The sequence below is a fragment of the Leopardus geoffroyi genome, chromosome B3, assembly GCF_018350155.1.
Source record: "Leopardus geoffroyi isolate Oge1 chromosome B3, O.geoffroyi_Oge1_pat1.0, whole genome shotgun sequence".
Classification (NCBI taxonomy): Eukaryota; Metazoa; Chordata; class Mammalia; order Carnivora; family Felidae; genus Leopardus; species Leopardus geoffroyi.
Window position 1 is genome coordinate 17,206,090 of NC_059337.1, and position 25,624 is coordinate 17,231,713.

At 44.7% G+C, this 25,624-nt stretch overlaps 1 protein-coding gene and 1 long non-coding RNA gene across 3 annotated transcripts in view; one reads left to right on the forward strand and one right to left on the reverse strand.

Moving 5' to 3' along the window:
• The window catches only part of IGF1R (insulin like growth factor 1 receptor), a 310,595-nt gene that overhangs the window by 76,982 nt on the left and 207,989 nt on the right, over positions 1–25,624 (reverse strand). The window lies entirely within an intron of this gene.
• On the forward strand, positions 10,041–25,143 carry LOC123582546. Its single transcript, XR_006704453.1, has 2 exons — positions 10,041–21,616; positions 24,225–25,143. It is a non-coding gene; the product is annotated as an uncharacterized LOC123582546 (long non-coding RNA).

Genomic DNA, 25,624 nt, shown 5'->3' on the forward strand with positions numbered 1-25,624 from the left:
CCGTGCACCGGCTGGTAATCAGTTATACCCAAATGCAAATGTTGCGCATTTCCAGTATGAGAAAGAAAGAAAGAAAAACCCTGACAAAGTATCTGCAGCTTTATTTTGCATTCCATTCCCCATTCCAGTGGAAATAGCATCTCTGGGCAGTGGTCCACCGAGACCCTTCAAAGGAGTGCATTACATGGAGCGGCACGGTCAGTCAGTTCTTGCCACAAGCAGCACACAGGCTGGGGAATTAGGGTTTTGTTTCAGCGACGGGAGCTACTTCAGAAGGAATTTCAGAAAAGCTTAAATTAGGCAAAATCATGTTATTTATAGGCAGAACAATTCCTCTTAAAGGGATCACAAATCAAGGGGTTCCTTTGTGTTACATGATCCAAACTGCACGCCACATATTGAATACTCTAGGGGAATAAAAACGGGGTGTGATGGGGACAGAGGAGAAAGGAGAGGTCACTTGTTTTCTGGAGGACAAACTCTAAATAAGAGGCTGCTCCAGAGACGGAAGCTGGTGTTCCCCCAGCAGCACAATCAGAGGATTCTGGGAGGCAGGAGAACACTCAGGAAGTTCAGGATTAGAGAGTCCTGGAGTCAGCCCCAGAAGCCTGCTGTAAATTTTGTCTCTTCTCAATGTATATAAATATTATTAGTGTTTAGGACTATTAAGGGATTTCTTGAAAAGCCCTGGGCAGTGCGTCTCGCCAGCAGATGGATGGCTGCTCCACACAAATGCCAAAACTTAAAATTTAGTACAGTTACCAAATTTCCAATTACGGAGTTGTAGAAGAAAAAGAAGAGAGCCTCTTCCCTGGCTTTCATGAATAGGAGCACACCTAACATGATTAAAAGGCATTTCAGCTTTTCAAAATAAGAGGAAAATGGAAGCTGCTATAAACTAACAAACACACAGGGAGAAAAGCAAATTTATTTTGCCCACGAGATCCTTCTATTCATTGGGATTCTCAGAATGACCAACAATAAAAACAAAAGCCTATCTAAACTGCTGGAAAAACTAACGACATGTCCCACACCAACCACTAAAAGGATTAATTTGGGGTCACGGCCACATAAAGATGAGGTGTTGCATTTAAAAGCTCATTCCCTTCATTTTGGGGGTTAGCAAATAAGTCACATATCAGCCTTTAACTTCTTCCCTCCCTGGTGTCCTTGTACTTATTAAGTTCCTTATAGTTTTTAGTGTTTTGTTTTTGTTTTTGTTTTTTACATTTGTTTTTGTTTTTGCCAGTCAGTTCCTTAACAATCTTTACCAAAGAGAAGCCATTTTAAAACCGATTATGAAGTGTTCAGTTGGAACTGAAGGTGGAGAACTCAACCTCTTCTCACGGAACAAAAAATTGAAAGGGGGCCATTTTGGAAATTATTTGGGATAAAATTGTGACAAAGAATAGAAATAGTTCATGGATGTTCGAGTGAGGTCAAACTTCTGAGTCAAAACACAGGCTAGTTTCGAGACATCTTAATTATTTCTGGGTTACCCTCTGTGACACATGCCTTTCCTGACTGACATGCATCCTTATGCATAGAGGTGAACCACGGCTAACTCCAGGAAAATGCACTTTAATTTCCAAAGTGCATAAGGGACATGCAGGGGCAAGAGAAATTTTATGGTTTTCTCGTCCTGCTAGGGGAGGAGTTGACTCCATCAGATAGAATCGTGAGCGGGGGGAGGGGAGCGACGCCAGCTGGGTGAGCTGAATGCCCAAATCCATTCAAGGCTGTCGGCACTGTCCTCCAGGGAGCACTCAGCCACAGGTGAGGGGATGAGAAAGGCTCCTTTGGACTGTTAAATATCAGCCTTAGGAGCCAGGCCCTAGGCTAGGTCCTGTAGACACACAAGCACAGGCAGCCAGCCCTCCTGGGGCTCCCCACCCTGAGGACAGGCAGTGGGAGTACCAAGAGAGGCAAGCAAGGGACCAGTGAGGAGGGCTTTACAGGAGAAGGGACTGCCAGGAGCTTGAAAAGCCAGCAGGAGCTAGCAGGTGCATGGGGGTGCTGGCAGAACTGATGGGGAACGCGGGCCAGGAGAACCAGACTCAGGAAGAATGTGTGACCGACCAAGGCTTTGGGGACTGCAGGGGTACAGGAGACAGAGAGGAAAGATGGTGAGACCCGAGTTAGAGAGAGGTGAGAAGGGCCTTTTAACCCACAAGTAGGAGTTTGGAGTACTCTTAAAGAGGAAAAGGATGCTATTTAAGGATTCTAAGCTGGGCGTCACATGAGCAGATGTACATTTTAGAAGGATCACTCTGGCTGCTATATGGAAAACAGAAAGGACGGGTGACCCATGGAGTCACGGTTGCCATCACCGTGCGCCGTGACAGTGGTCCAGATCAAAGAGGCAGTGATGCGGATGGGGAGAGCAGGCAGCTTGAAGATACATCTGGAGAATGTGGGAAGTGTGGTGAGCTTTTGTTTTCGGAGGGACAGAGAAAGATCAGTTCAGTTTGGGATGTGTTGCTTGGTGTATGCCAGATGCTCTCACACTGTAAAATAATCTTCAATCTGTCCTCCCTTTTATCCTCATGCATACTCCTCGCCACCCGTCACCCCAAGCAAAGACCTCCATCAATGGGAGCAGAGTGTGAGGAACATCAAGGCTTCCCTGGCTCAGGGAGAGCTGCTACATTTTATCCCAGTGTATTAGTCTGGGCTCTCTAAACAAGTCAGCTAGCATCAAAAGCAGGCTTATGGGAAAATGCTTAGAAGCCATGAAATAAAACGAAAATACAGCTGGTACAACTATGTATGAGCTACACACATACCTGTGTGTGTGTGTTTATACATACATATACATGTGTGTGTGTGTATATATATATGTGTGTGTGTGTGTGTATATATATATATATATGTATGTATATATATATATGTATATATATATATATATATATATATATATATATATATATATATATATAGCACATATTTATAGTAAAGCACAATCTCCTCAAACGGAAGACAAGAAGAATCTACCTATCAAGTTTCTTGACATCCTGAGAACTGGCTAATGGAAAACTCTGGAGAACCACTGCCTGGAAATCCCAAGCGGAGCTTAAAACAACTGGCAGACAAGCTTCTGCCTGGAAGACTGTCGTATAAGCCAAATCAGTTACCCATGGCAAAAGAAAGTTCACGTGGTAACCGGTAACTTAAAACGTTCCCCATAGAAAGTCACATTTGCAACAATGTTTCTCTTAAGGCCAAAAGAAACCTCCTCCTGTACTAGAGAAAACATTGATTGCATTCAGGTTAGATTCCTGAAGATACTTGGTCTTCTCTGCTGGATCCAAGAGCATTCAGTGTGCCCACTGAAGGTTCTTTCTGAACCTGTCAACACAGTGAGCCTCATTTTCTCCCAAATGTGTACCAAGGAGTTCCTCTTTGCAATCTGAAGCGGTTTTCAAGACCCAGTTTGGAGTCCGCTTCTTTCCTAACAGGAAGGCCCCTGGACAAAGCATCCTTGTGTTAACATACGAACTTTCTGAGATACGGAGGTTTGTAAGGGGGGGAAGAAGTTACATACTTCTTCTCCTTACTACTCCCTCCCTGTTAACTGTCTTCTTGCACCTTCCACTCCATCTAAAGGGTCCACTCTGGGGCATGCAACAGCAGGCAGCCTTGTGCAAGAAGCTTCTAGGGCCATTAGATCTGTCTCCAGTTTAGAAGCGACAAGTACTGTGGTCACGTTCACCCCTTTCATCCAAGCACAGAGCCTTATAGCTGAAAGGAAGTTTAGAGGTCATCCATCCCATGCCTGTCTCAGACACTTCTCTGCAAATGTCTAGGGGGTTCTTCACCTTAGAGAAAGTGCTACTCCAACGGCCAGACAGCACCAACCTTGATTAAGTTCTTCTTTACACCCAATGAGCGTGCATGTTCCTCCTCCTTGGCACTCTCCCCAGACCCCACTGGGTGTCTGATACTCAGGGTAAGCACAGGCTTTCGTCTTTACAGGTCAGACTTTCAAATACTCAGGCTCCAAATTCCAACACGGTGATCCTGGCCTCCCTCTGAATGCTTTACTCAGTCACAGCTCATGTAACATACATGAGTACCACTGCTTCTCAACACCTGCCCCCAAACCTACTCTTAACACGGCGGTAGTAGATGGGACAGTGTGGAATGCCAGGAGACTAGAAGACCAATGGTGGTCTTCTGTGACCAAGGCAGTATGCTTGGGGTGATCACTGCAACTCCGAAATAACTATCATTATTGTGCTGAGATAGCTCATTCTGAGCTACTATTTGCCTAAAACTCCTGTCTTCTTTTTCAGATCAAAAATACCTGTTTGAGTCTCTCTTATATGGATGCAATTTTGGTCTAAATACAGGACTCTCTGTTAACATAAAGCTGACCTTCACTGAGCATTTTCACAGGCCTGACAATACACACCTAGTACCTTGTATACATTAATTTAATCTTCCTAATAATCACATGGGGTCAGTATCATTATCCTCATGGGTAGATGACCAAATGGAGGCACAGAGATTTAATCACCGTCCAGGGCTATTCATGTACAATTTAATAATTGTTAGGTTGTAAAGCTGGGCTTCAAACCTAGATCTGTCAGACTGTTGGTGGTAGCCTCTTCACCCACTCTGTTCCACGGCGGGACTATGTTTCAGCCAGTCTGTGTCATCTAAAAGGAAAGGGCTAGGATATGGTTCTTGTGCCACTTTTCTTTTTAAGCATGCATCCATCATGAAAAAAAATCCCAAGTCCCAGCACCTTTTTCTCCTCCCTGAGGTACACCACGTCATCAGAAGGAAGGACAACACCCGCGAAACATGACACTCTGGAAAAGGGACAAGCATCCAGGTGATATTACGGAGATAACATGTCCCCGCGAAGCCTTCTTTGTTTATTGAATTATAGCAAATAGAACCCTCAAGGACATTTTTTCCAGCACAAATTTGCAAGGCTGAGCCCTGTCAGATGTACCATTAAATGTCACTGCTAAGTTGCAATACTGAAGTAACAGCTCCCATCGTGGAGGGCACTGAGTTAGCACACATTCTGTGGGGCAAATGCAACTATATATAAATGACTGTGCTGTCAGGAAGCCCGACCAGTAAGACCCAGGGAGACTCAGTGACCCACAGAACCCACGTCACCCAAATAAGTGTAACTCATGAAATTAGATAACCAGACTTCATTTCCTTTACCAGTTAATATGTCTCAGAAAGACTGAAAACGTGGTTATGGAGGAGGAAGGGGGGAAAAAAAAAGTTCCGTGCCTTCCTCTAGGTCAGCTCATAAACACATATAATCAAGGCTTAAAGAAGTAAGAAATAGAAAATAGTTGAGATCCAAGACTAGACCTCACTGTCCAGTACACAAGGTAAGCCAGGAGGTATGAGAGAACATTTCATACTGGCTACTGGAAGCATCTGTGAACATTTCATTTTTTTTTATTAAAAAAAATTTTTTTTAATGTTTACTTATTTTTGGGGGAGAGAGAGACAGAGTGTGAGCAGGGGAGGGGCAGAGAGACAGGGAGACAGAATCAGAAGCAGGCTCCAGGCTCCGAGCTGTCAGCACAGAGCCCGACGTGGGGCTCGAACTCACAAGCTGTGAGATCCTGACCTGAGCCGAAGTCAACGCCCAACCGACTGAGCCACCCAGGCGCCCCGTGAACATTTCATTAATGAGCAAAAGAAATAATCATCTCCAGACAGTGCCTACTGGATTGCTTAAGTCTCCAAGGTCTGGTAAGTTGTGTTGGGAGGAGCACTGAGAAAACAGAGAAAACAGAAGCCGAAGGAAACAAGCAGCCCAGAATCCAGAAGGAGGAAAGTTCTAGGTAGCACCATTATTAAGTCAAAATTTCCAGGGTTAACTAGTAAGAAGAGTAAAGAAAGCGCATCCATTAGAGCAAAGATACAATGTAAGATTACAATGCATATACCATGAAAAGCACAAGGCAGATCAGGAATCCTGTTCTGGCTGAGCTGGCTTGGGTTACTGTGGGTTGTGTGATTTTTTCCCTTCCTTCACACCTTTTTTTTATAACCACTTTATTGAGATAGAATTCACACACAATTCACCCCTTTAAAGTGTACAAACTGATGACTTTTAGTATCTCCACTAATTGTGCAGACATCACCCCACAGAGAAACTGTGTACCCATCATCTACCTCTCCTACCTCCCCCCCCCCACCCCCCACCCCCCAAATCCCCTCTCCAGCCCTGGGCAATTGCTAATCTACTTTCTGTCTCCACAAATTTGCCTATTCTGGACATTTCACACAAATGGAACCAGACACTGTGTGATCCTTTGTGGACAGCTTCTCTCACTTAGCATAACGTTCTCAAGGTTCCTCCACATTTTGGCCTGTGACAGTGTTTCATTCCCTTTATTTTCTATGAAATTTTGCTTGCGTGATCCACAGGTGGCAAAATTAGCCTTGTAAGTTAGCCTTTACTCCTCACATGTAGTGATGAAATCACAGGTCCATCGAGAGGTTGGTAGAGAGGCCGATCTGAACCCCAGAATCTATTCACGGTTTAGATTTGTTCTAAAGGAAGAAAGATGATACTTGTCAACTTGACTAAATTGTGTCATTCTCTGATATTAAGAAAAAGGAGGAATCACTATCTAATCTGTGGGGGAGAGGTCACCGGATCTGTGACGCTCTTACCTGCTCTGCCTGACGGAGGATAAAATATACCAATGGGCTTAATCTCTATAGAAATGCCTGGCAAATGGAGACGCTGCATCACAGAAAATTTTCCTTAGGTGGGGGTGAGGGAAAAGGAAAGGAATAAAGTCAGATATTAAGGGGGGGGGAGGGGAGATTTGCCTTCCCACTCTCTTTACTTTTATAAAACAGTATTCTTTAAAAAAGAAATCAGGGGCGCCTGGGTGGCGCAGTCGGTTAAGCGTCCGACTTCAGCCAGGTCACGATCTCGCGGTCCGTGAGTTCGAGCCCCGCCTCGGGCTCTGGGCTGATGGCTCAGAGCCTGGAGCCTGTTTCCGATTCTGTGTCTCCCTCTCTCTCTGCCCCTCCCCCGTTCATGCTCTGTCTCTCTCTGTCCCAAAAATAAATAAACGTTGAAAAAAAAAAATTAAAAAAAAAAAAAAGAAATCAAATCATCCTAACGCACTTGAAAATCGTCCCCAAATTCTTTCTTCCAAACTCCTATTCAAAGCCTACATGCAAACTTGGGAACCACAGACAAGACTCAGTGGGGAAAAAAGATCAGGAAATGGGGGAACGTGTCGGGGGTCCAGGCAGGACCGCGGCGAGGGTGGCCTGTGTCTGCTTCTTCATGCGGGAACACGGAGCTTCTCCCTCAGACACAACTCACGCCCCCCACCTCCTCCATCTTTTTTTTGAGTCTTTCACTGCCAAATGGGTGACTCTTTTGAAACCCTTCCCCGGTGCTGCGACCGCCAGGCACGAGCGCACAGAGGCACCAATCACTTACTACTGCCTGTCACAGATGCTTAAATGGACAGGGTGGAAAAAATATCCTTTTCACACACTTAAAAATTACTCCAAGTTATTTTAAATGTGGAACTGTTTGTATATTCCTTATAAGTTTATAAAACTCACACTGTCCCTCCATGACTAACTAAAGTGGAATTGAGAGAGTATTCTATATTTATAACTTGTCTGGTTGTTCGTGCTTACAGCCCTATTTCCACACTCTTTTACTGTACACAGAGTTATGTGAGGTATTGTGGGCTCCTAAACTTTGCTGATTTCCTAACAAGGCAGGCCTGTGTCCCGCAGGGACAAATTGGGGGCTGTTTTGTCCAAGTGGAGGCCAAGCTCCGAGGGAGAGGCCTCCAGCTCTGTGGTTTTGGCTACAGCTCTTAAAACCGGTGTTAGGGCCCATTTCTGGGCAACTGCCTGCCTTACTGGTGTTGACCAAAGTATCAATGCTACTGATACATTGTTTATTACACATACCTGTTAGAAGCTCCGTGCTGTACAGCTTGGCTACACATACCACTTCCTCCGATTTATTTTGGTGGAAATTGTAAGTCCAAAAGGTGCAGTACTGGAATCAGCCAGGCCAAAGCCCCCACATACGTAAACACTTAGGTAAACATAACTTAAATGCATTAACTGAATGTAGCCACTTGTGGGGAAACTACTATTTAGAGACCGGCCCGCACTGTTTTGGATACAACTTGGTCAACCAGAGCACCGTTTACCAGGAGACAGTGTTAAATGCATGAAGTACCTATGGAGGTAGATTTGTGCCGTATGTCTGGGATTTACATTTGTACGTGCGCACCTGTCCACACATATGCATCGTGGTACGGCCTCTTCGCAGGCGGTCAACAAATAAAGCTGCCTCCTTGGAGAGGCTACCCACCTAGTCAGTGCCCTCACAGTTTTGCAAAGCCCTTTCAGGATCTTCTTTGCAAAAATGCTTCTAGACACCATAGTAGATTCTTTGACACAGCCTCAAAAGCGGTACCTACCTCTTTGTAAAAGGAAGGGGAAAATGGTCCCTAAACCCATTTTTCTTTCTTTCCTAATGTCAGAAGGGGAAATACGTATCTCATCTCAGTGCTGTGGCTGCCAGTGAGGCTGGGGGTTTTGCCTCCTTCCCCCTGATTTCTTGGCCACTTACTGTACGTCTTAACTGTCTTTCAATGATTTGGACCATTTTCTTCTTTGGAAGATTGACTTTTTACTAATTATTTAAATTTGAGCCCGTAAAGATGTATATGCTTTTCTTTTTTTATTTTATTTTTTAACGTTTATTTATTATTGAGAGACAGAGAGAGAGAGAGAGCATGAGCATGGGGGGGGGGGTGGCAGAGAGAGGGGGAAACACAGAATCTGAAGCAGGCTCCAGGCTCTGAGCTGTCAGCACAGAGCCCGATGCAAGGCTCGAACTCACAGACTGCAAGATCATGACCTGAGCTGAAGTTGGACACTTAACCAACTGAACCATCCAAGTGCCCCTGTATATGCTTTTTAAACACACTACTGTGCCTTGGGAAAAAAAAAAAAAAAAAAAAAATGTAGGTGGCTTGAGAGAAAAATGCTTCCCCCTTCTGTAATTACATCTACTTGAGAAGCGTGGGTCATAACAGTAGACTTTAAGTCATTTTTTTTTTTACCTCTCCAGAGTCTTTGCTCCTTTCTCCTTTGATTGTGTTCCTTCCTGGTGGCACACTTTCAGACTTGTAAACATATATTTTAGAGTATATGTTATGCTACAACACCGCATTATTCTTTTCCATTATCTAATCTGATTGCTGATCCCACTTCCTGAAGTTAAAGTATTTTTACTACTGTGGAAAAACCACAAAAAGATTCACTGGACTTCCCAAGTACAGTAACCTGTGTTATCAGTAAAGGAGGGGAACAGGGTGTCCCAGATGATCCTACATGCTGGTTCACAGAATTACCACATAAACCTTAGGAGAACCAGTTTTGGATAACTGGACCACAGAACACCTACGCCCACAAAAATTCACGGAACTTATATTTCATCTAGTTGATGATTCAAAAGTGCCTTAGAAAAACACACAAATGTAGAAATGTTGTAATGTCCTTGCAAAGACTATTACCCCCCCCAAAAAAAGAAGCCCAAAATAAAAACAAAAACACCTGAACCAAAAATACCTTGTCATTCCCACAGAATTCTGTTGGTTTATATTTTATTTTGTTTGGTTTTTTATTTTTGTGGATGGTGGAGGGGCGGGGGCAGTAGTTTCGCTAAAAACTTTATCGCCCTTGCCACAAAGCATTAAAAGTGCTAAAATCCTATCTTGGTAAACATAAATCCAGTCCCATTGGACAGTATCGTTTTGTCAATTTCACATGGGGAAAGATCTTGTCTCTATACTTTGGAAAGGCTGACTGATGGATTCCAAAGTTTAAGTCCATCCTTTATACAACTTTAAAAATAATATTTTAGGGGTGCCTGAGTGGCTCATTTGGTTAAGCGTTTGACTTTGGCTCAGGTCATGGTCTCACGGTTTAGGAGTTCCAGCCCCCACGTGGGGCTCTGTGCTGACAGTTCAGAGCCTGGAGCCTGCTTGGGATTCTGTGTCTCCCTCTCTCTCTGCCCCTCCCCTGCTCACATTCTCTCTCTCTCTCTAAAATAAAGAAACATTAACAAAAAAAGTTATAGGGGTGCCTGGGTGGCTCAGTCAGTTGAGCGTCCGACTTTGGCTCAGGTCATGATCTCATGGTTTGTGAGTTCAAGCCCCGCGTCGGGCTTTGTGCTGACAGCTCAGAGCCTGGAGGCTGCTTCGGATTCTGTGTCTTCCCCTCTCTCTCTGCCCCTCCCCCACTCACATTCTGTCTCTGTCTCTCAAAAAAATAAACATTAAAAAAATAAAAAAAATAAATGAAAATAATATTTTAACCTTAATAGCTGAATTTCTTGGTTTTTGTTTTTTGTAAGTGATCGGTAAAATTGGGTTCACCTGAAGTGCCAACACAGGCAACTTGTGTAAAATGCCAGTTGAAAGAGTGTGTTTGAGTTGTAAATGCCCAATGGAGATGGGCTCACAGGTGCCCTCTGCTTTTTTTTCCAGTTAATTAGGAATCTTCTGAGAGTAGGTTGTCATTTGATCTCTGAACCATTAAATATCTAGTACACTTCAGGAGCGCCTGGGTGGCTCAGTTGGTTAAGCGGCCGACTTCGGCTCAGGTCACAATCTTGAGGTTCATGAGTTCGAGCCCTGCGTCGGGCTCTATACTGACAGCTCACAGCCTGGAGACTGCTTCAGATTCTGTGTCTCCCTCTCTCTGCCCTTCCTCTACTCATGCTCTGTCTCTCTCTCAAAAATAAATGAACATTAAAAAAAATTTTTTTAAATATCTAGTACACTTCTGATTTTGGATATTTGGCTTTTCCCCAGAGTATTATCCAAAGTGAATTGGATCGCTGCAGGCCAAACATCCCCTTAGGTCTCTAAGGAAGCTGGAAGGGGATGCAAAATATGGCAAAGCCTACCGTCAGCTCTGAAAAGCAAGGTGGAAGGTTCAGGGACTTTCCCCTTCAGACACTGCTACTTGCAGGCAAGGGGTGACCGCCTGGGCCAGGATCAAAGGGGTGATGTGCTGTAAGCCCAGCGTGCACTGGCAGAGAGGTGGGTCCCTCTCCCCTTCCTGTTTGAGTAACTTTTCTCCCACCCCACCTCCTCATTTTTTCACTGCCTCCCAAACACTGTCTGTTATATACTACGGTCTGATTTTCAGGCTTCAAAGGAATTTTCTTTGAAAGATGGAAGAACTTAACACTTTAGGGCTCATTTTATTTTTAAAAGAAACAAGCGGGGTAGCCCTACCGTGCAAAACACCAATGAGGCTGCAAACTTGGAAACCGGTCCAAGAATCATTCTTTCATTCCATCCTTGGCCTGAAGACTGAAGCAAGTTGCACAAAAAGTTCATAAACACAAAGGGGTCCAATTGCATTCAAGCTCCCCCAGTGAGGATGAGCATACCCGTGAAGCCACATGTTCGCCATACCACGAGAGTATATAAGGTTTACTTGCTTGCGAAAATAGACAGCAACTTTTAGAATACCTGACTGTGCTTCACAAGTCAACTTTTAACCCTTTCCTAAACACTGTAAAGCCCCAAACTGGCTAAGTGGGTTAAAAAAGGGAGGGGGGGGGAGGAAAGGAAAGGAATGATCTCAAGCATAAAGCCCTTCAAAAAAAACTATCTAAAATCCTGGACTTGAATACACCAAAGATAAGGATCTGAAGTGGTTAAGAGAGTGATCTTTTCTTTTTCCTTCAAAGGAATAAGCTCTGTAGCAACTTCCTAGGATCTGATGTCAACACAACTGTTGTCTCTGGAGCTGGGAGTTCTCGGGGCATCCTCAAGCCCCGGGCAGAGGCCAGGGTGCGCTCCTGGCGCAATGCAGACTGGCGCACAGCATCCCTCAGGACCTGTTTGCGTTTTACTCACAGAGAGAACAAGTACTGGCAAGGGACAAAAAAAAGAACATGTTTTGCAAACAATCAGAGTGACCTGAAACCCAGGGTGAAGACCGAAGTCAGCCTGAGCCAGGCTCTGTGCAACGCTGGCTTAGTGGAGTGCTCTGGAGAGGGAACAGGCTTCTCGCTTTCCCATTCACCCAGGAGGACCTCTCACCTAAGGCCACGCCCCACCCCCCATCGGGGCTGCTTTCCTTTGTTTAGCTTTGTAGGCGAGCTGGGAGCATCTCTGAAATGAGATGAATGCCCAAAGGAAAGAGCCCTCGTTTTTTTTTTTGTTTTTTTTTTTCTGGAGCTGAAAGCAACCCAGGAACTGGGCATCCAGTCGAATGCTTTCATCTTCATTTGGCACCCGAAGAAAACGAGACCCAGACAGCTTGAGACTACGACAATCACGAGGTACTGGACAGCTGGGCCCAGTACTGGGGTCTCCAGAACTCCTGGCCCAGGGCTCCTGTCACACTGTGATGTGATCTTCCCAGCCCCCTACTTTCCTGCAAAGAGAGGGATCTCTCAGACCTTTAAAACCACACGACCCCTTTTGGGATAATCCACGCACAAATCTCCTTTGACACGGTTGGAAAAAATTTTTTTCTTTTTAGGTTTTTTAACGGTTTTTTTTTTTTTTTAAAGTGATCTCTACGCTCAATGTGGGGCTCAAACTCACAACCGTGAGCAAGAGTCCTGTGCTTCACCAACAGAGCCAGCCAGGCGCCCTGCTGTTGGAAGTTTTGAAATAGATTATCTTCCCCCATTTTCCATTTCTGAACCTGCCTACTCAAGGTATTTTCCTCCCAAATGCACCTGCCCCCATTCCACAAACTGAGGTCTCCTAAGTAAAGCCTATTAAATGTATTTCCACCTCAATTGCACCACACCTCCATCTACATAACTAAAGCCTGAACTCCCCCACCCCATCCCCCAAGTCTACTTTTTCCTGTCTGGCAGGTGGGCAGACCTTATCTTCCTAAATTGACATTCCCAGCCCACCCAGCGCTCTGCAGGAGCACAGTAGATACACTTGGAACCTGTTGCTTCCAACCTCCTCTGCCCTCTCTAAAATGCCTGCCATAATTCCTCCACCCCAACCCCCATCCTTTGAAATTTCTAAACCCTGGTAGAGGAAGCGCCTCAGGCTCTTAATAAGCTCAGTCATGCTCAAAATATCCGCTTCACCCACGAGGTATATAGTAGCCGGCAATTCTGGCCCAAGCACCCCTTTAGGGAAAAGATGATCTTTCTTCAAGACTCCGTATTCAGAATTCCTAAAAAAGACCACTCTTGCTTATTTTCGTCCCTGTACCTGTGAACTTGCAACAGTCCAGGACACTGTCTGCAATACCCATCATTCACCTATACACGGTAACAATAGGGGATTAAGAAATCACCCTTCATGCGGCTGTGACCACAGAGAGTACATATTGCAACTTTCCTCCCCTGGAACTTGCAAAACTTACAGGAAATCTTCCACACCTACATAGTAAATCCACTGCCAGAAAAATGAAGTGTAAACACTTTATATTAAATTAGCCAGGTGTTTAAAAAAATAACATTATCCCAATCCAATATTTTCGAATCCTGGCTCACTTTCAAGGCTTACGGTGCATACAGGGGCAGAGGTGTGCCAGGCACGCGCCCTTGTCCCCCCTTTGTAAGGGGCATGTTTTGCTTTTTTGATACAAACAATCTGCAAATTAGTACACATGTAAAATAACCCCGAGAGGAAAGCAGACAGTGATCCTATTTTCTTTACCTGGGATTTCCCTCCAAATCTTTACACTGGACAACGATGGACATCAAAGATATAAATCTATTTATCTAAAGATAAATCTTTAATTGGGTCCTAGACTAGACATATTTTTGAAAGAAGCATCCACGAAAATGAAGAAACAGCAAACAGGAAAAAGTGGGAAACGCTAATGTGTCTCAGTTTATAGATGAATGCGTCAATACATGTTTGTGAGACAGTCTATGCAAAAAATCAACGAGCCCTCAAATACTGTCACTTACCTCAGTCTCTTCCTATTGCCCTCTGGGTGCACATCATCCCCTGATGTGGCCCCATGTCCCTTGCTCGCCTTCGGGGAGGAGGGACACTATGGCAAGGGGTAACATTCCTCTGCACATACATAGTGTCAAAAATATATGAAAAAACAAACAAAACTACCAGCCTAGAGGCTATGTTGGCAAAATTTAAAGCAACAATTTAGAAACAGCCTACGCCCATTTATGTGCCAGCTTGGCCACATTTTTAAGGGCCCAAGTCATGTCTGTCTGTCTGTCTACTTAAAAAAAAAATCGTTTTAGAGAGAGTCAAGTGTTTAAAATTTTGAGATGCTTAAGTTCATCTTCTGTTTTGGAGACACAGCATGAGAGAGGAGGCAATGTTCGCCTTAGAGGAAAATGTGGACTGTGGGGTTGGAAAGAAGTGAGTTTAGATTCCATTTGCCATTTATTGGCTGTTGTGTGAAAAGGGACTCAGTTATGTGTGTAAGACAGATACTACCACCTTGTGCTAATCAGTGCAAGATTAAATGTGATAAACCATGGAACTGTAGTATTTTTCCTGGGATGTCATAGGTCCTCTGTGAACAGGGTTTCCATAGGTCCTAGGGTTCTCTAGTCCTGCCTCTGCCACCTATCTGCCACTTAGCTGACATGTGCATGGGAGAGTCTCACTCTGTGACCCACTGGCCTCTATCTTATCCCCTGGCCTTATGGGCCTTATGGGCCACCACCTGCCGGGAAGGGCAAAGGAAGACACTAAGAACCATGTTCCCGATTGGTTTCACGTATCAGCATACACACAAGACTTCGCTTCTGGGGGAGAGTTGTGTGGCCAAGAAAAAGAATAGAGAGATGCCAGGGTAGCTCAGTCGGTTGAGCGTCCAACTCTCGATTTCGGCTCAGGTCATGATCTCAGGGTCAAGGGATCAAGTCCTGAGTCAGGCTCTGAGGTGAGCCTGGAGCTTGCTTAAGATCCTCTCTCTCTCTCTCTCTCTCTCTCTCTCTCTCTCTGCCTCCCTCCCCCTCCCTCTCACTTGCTATCTCTCTTAAAAACAAAAACTAAGACAGGATTCAGAAATATTTCAGATTTTATCTCTGCTTGGACAAATAAAAATATTACAAATTTCAGATTGACTTGGCATTCTAATTCTAGTTTTTTACTGCTGTTCTTAAATCCCTTTGCTCCGAAATAATCCTCATTTAATGCAAGGTGGGCAGTAGCTTACCTAACACATCATCATCTGAAGGTTCGTTGTAGTTTTGGTTACTATTTTGAAGAGTCCTCAAGCTGCAGGCTGGGGGATGGGGAGGTTTGGGGAGGGCCAGGGGCAAATTACTTTCTAGAGCCTGCCAAGAAAGCTTCCACAGCATGGAAGTTAAACCTTCAACTTCCATCAGGCAGTAAGCTCTTTTTAGATGAGAAAGAGAATTTTTTCTATGTTTCAAAAAACTTCACAGAGGTCTTCAAAAAAACAAAAAACAAAGAACCAACCTCCTAATACAATTTTCTCCTAAATTGCTTTATTCACCTTTTACATGGGTTGGGTGAAGATTCTCTATAGCAAAGGTATATACAAGCTCCTTTCTGGAGGGCAATGAGACAATTCCCTGCAAACAGTGAAGAGGTGAAGAAGCATCCTCCTTGTTAATTACCGGGTAAGGTGGGGGTAAGTGATAATAACACAGTGTCGCCAAAGGTTGGGTAGGTATCACCAACTGTCCTCAGTGCTCAAATAAACCGACAGAGCTACGACTATTCCAAAGGGCTCAACAACCAGTTTCTGCTCTCAGGTTCATAGGCTGTGCGAATTTAGGGGCTCTACAGGAACCACTCAGAGGCTCGCTTGGGAGCTAAGTAAAAATAATTGCCATTATGATTTTCCAGGTCAAAGGAATTTCTTCCAGGTTCCACCAGCTAGACCTCTGCGTTGCAACCAAGAACATGTGCAAGCTGTTTGAAAAAAAACATTGGCTTTGTGCACAGGCACCCCGGGCTGGCTTCTCCGCGTGGAGGGAGGGGAAGGACAGCCAGCTGGCTAGAGCAGCAGTCAGACTGTCCAGTTCTCACGCCACCTGCACCTCCCTATCTAGAACCTACTGCTCTTGCTTCACAGAAACGATCCCTGGTGCCAGTGCCACAGGGACATTCCTTCATCCTAATCCCACCGGCTCCAGGCCACTGGGATGGTAAGGAGGCTTCCAAGAGTACGCCGACCACCTGCTCCTCGGACCTCCCTGCTCTGGGCCCGTATCAAGGAAGATAATGTACTTGCTCATCCAGCCAGGAAGGGTGTTAGTGAATTCCTGGTGCAGGCACAGTCCGGAGTTCTGAGAAGCGGCTATGAGTTTGTGCTCCAGGTTACTACTGAAAAGCTGCGGACGGACCGTGCTGTATTTCAGGGCACGGTGAAGATTTTACCGAATCGCAGCAAGGATACACAAATACAACCTCTTACCCGACTGGCCCCTGCTCCAACCACCCTGGCTCCTTTTTCTTTCTTGAAGAAGGCAGACCCTGTCATGACTCTGACCCATGATGCATGCTGTTCCTTCTGCCTGGCTTACTCTTCTTCCCACTCCCAACCTGCCTTGCAGCATTTAGTGCTGGGTGATTGTCTTCACCCCCAAAGACTTCTTCTCCCCATCACCATCTCTGGGTAAGAGCCCTTCCTGCTGCCCTATCATTTTAAGACACAGCATCCGCTTCATGTCTCTCAAAGCACTGACCACATTCACAATCAAAAACTTATTTTTAGGGGCGCCTGGGTGGCGCAGTCGGTTAGGCGTCCGACTTCAGCCAGGTCACGATCTCGCGGTCTGGGAGTTCGAGCCCCGCGTCGGGCTCTGGGCTGATGGCTCAGAGCCTGGAGCCTGTTTCCGATTCTGTGTCTCCCTCTCTCTCTGCCCCTCCCCCGTTCATGCTCTGTCTCTCTCTGTCCCAAAAATAAATAAACGTTGAAAAAAAAATTAAAAAAAAAAAACTTATTTTTAATGGTTATTATTACTATTTTTTTTTTTTTTTTTTTTGCTGGAGGGAAGGAGGAGGAAGAGTTATTGTTTCATGGGTACAAAGTTTCAGTTGTGCAAGACAACAGTTCTGGAGATGCCTGGTGGTGATGGTTGCACAACATTGGGAACGTACTTACTTAGTGCCGCTGAAGCATATATTTAAACATGGTTACGATGATAAATTTTGTATGCGCAGTACTACAATTAAAAAACAACAACACTTAACTACGTTTAATGCTCCTTTCTCCACTGGTGCACAGTGCACTGGGATAGGAATCCTATGTTTTTTCATCACTGTGTTCCCAGGGCCACGTCCAGAGCCTGGTCCACGGTGGTGCAGTGTATATTGTGCAGTGTATATCGGTTGCATGAGACATGATATACATACGTGGAGTCAGGTGGTACTTTAACCCTGGACTACTACTTAGGCAAACTTTCCGAAATCAAAGCCCTCGAAACTTACAGAAGATGTATATGGGGACTCTGTATGTATACCTACATATGCAGATTTTACTGTATTTCCTCTTTGCCTTGAGGAAATTCTTTGTGCCTAGAATCCCAGAGGAACCAGATTCCAAGAAGACCAATAGTCCTTCTAGTATGGTGTGCTTATCTTGCTGATGTGGCTATTCAGGTCCCGTGTCATCTGGGTTTTTTGTTTTGTTTTGTTTTTTTTGGCTTTTAATTAGAATCTGCCTCAAATTCTCTTTGGCATTAGACAAAGCATAAATTGAAAGCAAATACGTAACAGAAGGGAGTTTCCTGTAGGATAAGTAAGTACGTTTAATGTTCTGATGGTGAATTGTTATCAAATAAATAACGATGACAAAAGTAATATGAAAAACTACGCTCCTTGACTCTCCTAAAAAGGAGGAAAAATGAGAAAAATCAGAGAAGCCACTTTTGGGAGATGAGGAATAAAATGAAAGATAGTCCTCTGGCCTCATGGCTTGGCTGGTTTTCCCCGAGAATAACCAAAGAATCATCTGATCCAACACCAAACCCCAGCCTTCTTTTAGGTCATATCTGCTTTTAGGCAAACTAAAACTAAAAAAAATTTTTTTTAATGTTTATTTATTTTTGAGAGAGAGAGACAGAGGTGAGCAGAAGAGGGGGAGAGGGAGAGAGAGAGACATGGAATCTGAAGCAGGATCCAGGGTCTGAGCTATCAGCATAGAGCCCAACGCAGGGCTCGAACCCACAAACTGCAAGATCATGACCTGAGCGAAAGTTGGACACTTAATCAACTGAGACACCCAGACACCCCGGCAGACTACAACTGTTTTAATGACAACAATTCTCTCTCTCTGTCTCTGTCTCTTGGCCCTAATAGAAGTAAAAGCTCAAAGTACTAGATGAGAAGAAAAAAAATGAGCATTTGTTATCCGTAATAGTAAGTCACCTACCATACGTGGGGGCACTCACTGCTACATGTGCTTGGCATGCGCTGACTTAACGTCCACAACTCTGAGAGGGAGGGCCTATTTTCCCGTCCTCTGAACCATAGTCTCAAGTACAGAGAGAGTGGTTTGCCCGGAGTCACGGAGCTTCGGGAGGCAGAGGCAGAAATTCCAACTGAAGCGACTGGACTCGAGGGTCCGTGCTTCTAACCAGTAAGGTACCGTGCACGTGCACATGACACAGAGTTTTCTACTGTAGTTCTCATAACCTACTTTCATAAGTCATAGAAAGGTATCAGCGATATTTCATTGATGAGGAGACTGAGGACCGCAAGAGGCTGTGACTTAACAAGGAGACAGATGATGATAAACAGAAGTACTGAATGCCAGGAGCTCAGCTCTCAGACTTGCATGAGGCTCATTTCTGTGCCTTATAGTTCTGTCGGGGTCATTCAGCACCATCCCAAAGGACCAAAAGGCAATGAATTTGACTACATAAAAAAGTGGAAACTTCACTCCTGTGTTTAACCTAGCACTGAAATATTTCTTAATTATATCTACTTTAAATGGCATAATTCATACAAATTGGTAGAGCACAGAATTCGTACCACTCCAAACACGGTGTTTAACAACAATGGCTTAAAAAAAAATACAAACAGCCCCCCCTTTTTTTTTCATAAATTCTTCTGGATTAAATATTTGTTCATTTAAAACCTGAGTGCACCTGTCTGGAAGCCACCCCAGGTGTTGTACATGTGGATAAGAATTCAAGGTAAAGATTCCTGTCCTGAAAGATACACATCAGGAAGACAAGAATACTTCCGGCTGAGTGGACCACGGGATGGAAGGGTGCGTACGAGGCAGGAGTGCCGGAGAAGGACCTCTCAGAACAGGCAAGGGAGCCCTGGCATTTCAGGGAAGGAGGGGGTGAAGGATAGGCTTCCTGCATATTTCAACAGAAGATTATAACTTGCCATCTTTATTAGTATATAACCAAAAAATTTGAAAAAAATGACCTCAGCGAATTTCGGCCTTTAAGAAAGATTTTAATCAAACAAAATTAAATTTGTTTAAAACATCACAGGATGAGGTCTAGAAAGAGGCTTCTGTCGCTGTCGAAAGTTAATGCCTATGGATCGGCTATTGCTAGAGTAGCTTAAAATGGGCTAATTATTCTCCCACCCACCCCCCACCCCCCCCTTTCTCTGTCCTGGCACAAGGAAATTTTAAGCCATCTACAATCCCTCCATTAAATTAAAAAAATAAACAAACAAACCTCCATTGTAAGAGGCGCCATTGGTGTCTGCCTCCTTGTCTTCCCATCACAAAAGCAGAGGAGTGCTAAAGAACAGACTCGCTGGTCAGTATTTCATGAATTTAAAAAAGTGTAGCATTGCTGCCTGGCCAGACACAGCGAAAAACAAAAACCTCAGTCATTTGTTTAAACAAACTCACAAAAACAAAACCACTTCCTCAACGTACTCCGTGAATTCTAAAAAGGATCGCACGTTTAATTTAATTTTTTTTAACTTTAACTTCCACAAATTAAAAGCAGGATGATAAGACCAGACAAATGGACATCGCCCCTCTACCCTGCTTATCTATTTCTGGTTTCATTCAGCTGCCAAAACCACCGACAGCACTTCCTCTCATCCCAACAGGAAAATTTCATGGCTCCTGAAGGTCTGAGTCAGAGCAGAAAGCTCATGAATATTCTGATTTTCTGGAGCTGATGCAAGGAAATCACTATAATTGATGACCAGACACAGTTACCTACCAAATGTCTGGTCCCTACAACTACTCTTCTGAAATAATTTATCAAAAGTTGGATTTCCATTTTCAAAGTTATTAACAATAACAAGAGTCTGTTTCTGATTTTTAACATGAGGTTTTATCATTCGAGCCCTTCTTCTTTTCAATAAAATCTCTCTATGCACTGGGATCTCCATTAATAAACTCCTTTCGGTTTGCCGCATTTTAATGAAGGTGAACAGAAAGTAAACCGAAAAGAACCTTAACTTCCCACACGAAATGGGAAGAAATGAGTGTGCCGAAGATTTACACGAGGCTCCGTACGCAACGGGTGCCAGGAAATTAACAGGGCACGTGCGTCCGTGTGGTGGCGGCGGGAGACGGTGGCACCAACACCTCCCCGCGGACCGCACGAGCTCCCCAGGAGGTTCTGCTGCGGTCCGGGATCGGACTGGAGCACGTAACTGGACGTTAGCTCGGAACAATGAGACCCTGGTTCAATTTGAGAACGCACGCCCTCCTTCCATTTAATTTTTCTCTTTTACAAACCTACTTCCATCTTTTATTTTCCTTTTACGTTGTGCACTGCTCACAAGCACATGAGCAACGAACGTGGAGGGACCCATCCAAGTTATTTACTCCGCGAGCCTCCTCCCGCTGCAAAGCGGCAACAATGCCGCGGAAGTCGGAGGGTGGACCACCCTCTTCCCATAACTTTAGGACAGCCGGTTTTCCATCAAAATTCAATTATCGCTAAGGAGAAACCAGGGTTTGTAGTGAAACGGTTTAGAACGGTTTACTTCTTTGCCATAAAATGGATGATCGACCTTCGGGAAACCCAGACCGCCCCCCGTCCCGAGGGAGGCAGCGTGGCTCTGGCACCGTGGGATCGACCCCTCGAGACGGAAACCACGTTCCCATAAAGAAACTTGAGCCACCAAAGGGATTAGATGACATGATCGGAAATACATGAGAAATACTTTCTGCATTTTCCGCTATCGGGATTAAGGAATTAGAGGGGGGGAGGGGGCGGGAAATCAGGACGCTTCTGTCTTCCCAAACCCGAATGCCACACCCGGCCGCTCCCTGTTCCATCCACTCTCGCACATGGTGTCCGGAGACCACGTGAGGCGGCGGCGGGCGTGGCCAGAGCGTGGTCACGTGGCCGGCCAGTCCTCCCGCGCGGGCACGCGCCTGCTGAGCCCCGCCTCCCGCCAGCCAGGGCAGAAGCGGGCGGCCACGAGGGGTCTGCGGCGCTGCGGTGGCGGCGGCGCTCCGGAATCCGGTCCGCCCGAGCACGTGCACTAACTTTAACGGATGCGCTGGAACTTTTTCCAGCGCTGGGCTTGCGGTCTAGAAATAACACTCAAGTAAATGTTCCCTGTCCCCCTCCGCTCAGCCGCCAACTTTAGGACATTCACCAAGGCACTGCAAACACGAAAAGAACCTCAGTACTCGGTAGCATGAATTCTGTGCGGCCACACCTTTAAAAGCCGTACGTATTTTTCATCCAACCTAATTCAGAACCGTCAATTCTACCATCAAAATTCCTGCTTGGTCCGGCAAATGTGAGTCCCCTGACCGTACCTAATGAGCAGCTACCCATGGTTTGGGGTGTGTGAGGTTCTTTTTTCTTTTCCTAATGGAACGGTTCTATTTTAAGCTCCTAAAATTTAATCCGCAAGGAGTTACAAACATCAGTGAGGGAAAAATGAGGGCCACAGGAATTTAATGTACCGAGTGTGATCTTGCCAGAGTGTGATGATAAAATTACAAACTGGGATGGACTGCAGGATATTTAAAAATGTAGCCATTCACAGTCCTTTCAATTAGATGCACAAGCTTTTGATAAAATATTGTAGTTGCATATAAATACTATTGCATCCTTTTAAGGTAGAAGTAAAAATATTTTTAAAAATCACATTGGAAGGATCACAATCAAAGAATAGAATAGCCCAATTAAAAAAAAAAAAACCTCTAAGAGTAAAGAGTAATTTTAATCTTTTCAGGATAAAGAATTCAAAATAATGATTTCTTCACACGCATTGGATTTGGGGCTGCTGAAATTTAATTAAATGGAGGGAGGGGCTCCTCTCAATTGTTTGCCATGTGAGTAATAGTGTATATTCTAAAAGAAGGAAACCGTATCTTGAGCACTCCTTTCAATGCTAGCCTAAAATGCTCAGAGATAACATTTCATAGTATTAATTAAAGTTCTTATGGTGGCGTAAGCCTTCCTAACCCATCCAAAACATTCAGGGCTGTGCTCCAGAGACAGTCTTGCAACTGTGTCCTCTCAGTCCTCAAAAGCAAGAGACACTTGCAGCCAGGACCAAGATACTAAGAGGACTTTTTTGGAGGGCGGCTGAGATCTCCTCCCCTCTACTTCACCTCCTCTGAAGGGAAATGATGGCAACGACATCTCAAATAACATTCCTATTTGAGACTTCTCAGGCTTCTGCATATTTTTCTGCTGCATGTCATTCATAATTGTCCTCCCAGAAAAAGTGGAGCTGCCACTGCTATTTAAAAAGTTTTATGTCCCTCATTTTAAAAATACATAGAGTCCTCAGAGTAGAATTCCAATTACTAAGTGTAGAAAACAGAAATAGAAAAATCCACCATTTGGCAAACACCACAGTAATGGGTGTTAAAACTGGGAAGTGAAAGAATAATGAGGAACGGTATGAAGAGGCTAGTCTCAAGTATCTACCTCTGAAGGATGCTTCCTAATTACAAAGGTCAAGATTAACAACGGGTGCACTGGCAGAGACCATCTTAACCAAGTGATCAAAATTAACATCATCAGAAATGAAACCTATGGGCATGATGTGTCTCCAGACAGGATGCACTGGGAAGGGCACAGTGGCACTTCTGTGGTCATCTTGCTAACACTGTATGTTCTTGCTGTCACCTGACTTTCATCACAAGCAAACACCCAGAGAAGGACATTCTGCAAAATAACTGGTCTGTGCTCTTCCAAAGTGTGGAGGTGGCAAGCTACCAAGGAAGACTGAAGAAAACAACCTGGGTTTGAGGAAACAGAACAGACGCGACCACAAATGTGAGGCGGGATCCTCTACTGGATAGAGGACCAGACAGGGGAAAACTGGTGGGATCTGAATCCAGTCTGGAGCTTCGTAGTACCGCGTCATGGTGATATGATAGTTTTGATAAGCCTCAATTGGTTATGTAAGGTGCTGACGTTAGGGGAAGTTGGGTGAAGGGTGTTCAGAAACTTGTACTTTCTGTAACTATTTTTTTTTTTGTAAGTCTGAAATTATTTCAAATTTAAACGTTCAAAAGTAAATGTTCCTAAAAAGTTCATCAAGGAAAAGAAAACAACTACAGCATAGTCAATCAACTGAATGGACAGAGAAACTCTTGAGCTATAAGGATACATGCCAATCAACCATTGGGAACTCCAAAATCTCGCTTTGAATGAGACTTAACTTCGCGTGCTTCCCACTTGGACCAGAGTTGCTAACACCCTGCCATCCCAGACAAAGGCCCCGAAAGTGTTTTGCAAATAAGATAAACCCCTAATTTGGAGATGAGGCAAATGCCTACTTTTTATAGATGATTCCGAGAGCAGTATTGTTGCTACCAGCTAAGGAGGCCGGTAGAGAACAGGGCGTACGTGTTGAGGACCGTAGCCTTTCTGACATATTGCCTAACAGTTCATTTATCTTTGGAGTATCCTCCAGTGGGGTGGGAGTAGGAAGTAAGATGGTTGAGGAATGCAAAAAGCAGCAACAAAATGGACACCAGTAAACTGCATACGACTTCTTCTAGATCCTTCTCACAACTCGGTCTTTTTGCTTTAAAGGTACTGAGAAATGTATTTTTTTCCGAACTGGACTGTCATCTGCTATAGACGATATGGGCTTCTGCTTTCTTTGTGTTATGCAGAAAAGAGATCAGATTCCTTCAGCAGCAGAATCTTCACTCCATTGGCAGCAATTTCCCAGCCCTGCAAGCCCTACAGTTTCCTGATCCACCACTATGTGGTAGCGAAGGCAATAAAAAGAGTCTGTCGGGGCTGCACTAAAATCTCATCTGAAAAGCTTGATCTACTTTTTTTTTTTTTTTTTCTCTTCCAGATACTGGTCTCAAACGAAAGGATCCTCATCAGGGAATAATAGAAAATTGAGGCCAGAAATGAATGCGCGACAGCAACCATTTTTGCTCTGGTGTTCCCAGCATCACAGGGTGTGCAATAGGAGATGAGAAATTTGCTGTCAACCCTTGCGGCTACCTGTCCACACAGAAGCAATAATCCCGAAAGGCAAGGGAGTGAGGGCCACTGGATTAAGCCCTTGCTTTCACACCAAGAATGTGCTGACTGGATCCGTACAAACTCCTTTCTATGGACAGGAGATCTAGGCTCCAAGACCGGCCTGACTTATCCAATAGAGGGGGCCCTCAGGTGGCAGTTGGCTTCGCTCTAAGATCTCGGCTCTGTTATACCTCATTGCCTCCCAAAGGGAAATCAAGTTTGCTTACAAAGCCTTCAGCAATGAGAGGTGTCCAGTGGAATGGAGGCTGGAAAGGTGGTAGCCCCTAGAAGGAGGGCCTGCTGGAGAGACCCTTAATAGGACAACGGAGAGGTGCAGGAGCATTGGAAGTGGAACGCATGGAGGAGTCTTGCCTGGCAGGGTTGGCGTGGGCCTAGGACGAAGACCAGGAGTGGGAGATGACAGCAGGGGAGGGAGAACCAATACCAGGCGGGAGTGGAAAAGCCCCTTCAGGCATAGCTATCTGAAAGTGAAATATAAGGGGACCCTTGTAAAATACTATGTCATGAAACTAGGTGCTGAGGGCTGGTCCAGGATACAGAAGGGGGGATTGCATGCCTTTTGAAAATGTTTTTTGACCACTACAATCGCTCCCATGTGGATAAACGTGTTCCATTAATTTTAATTATTCCAGCAACTGTCATATTACTAGAGAAACAGAGACGGGGATGCAGAGAGAGAAGTAAAAGAAAAAAAAAACAAACACGATCATGTGAAGGGAAAACACTTCTCACAGATGGATACCACACCCTTCCGGAATGCAACTATCCAGCAAAAACATGTTTGTGGGGGTCCACAGCCAAGGACCAGAAAGAAGCTAGATCTTACAGCCTACTTACTGTTACACATAATTCTCTCTCTCTCTCTCTCTTTTTAGGATTTGTTTTATTTTTAGAGAGATCGAGCAGGGAGATGGGCAGAGGGAGAGAGAGAGAATCTTAAGCAGGCAACATGCTCAGCACGGAGCCCGATGTGGGGCTCAATCCCAGGACCCTGGGATCACGACCTGAGCCAAAATCAAGAATCAGGTGGTCAACCGATTGAGCCACCCAGGCGCCCCGTCTTACATATAATTCTAGCAAGCTTAGAAATCTGTTTTCAGAGTACCCACAGCAAAGAGGAAGCAGCAAATAATGACCTACAGAGAGGCTGACGGAGCTTCCTTGTCGTACTGCAGTAAGTCTGTTAAACAGAAATGGGGACAT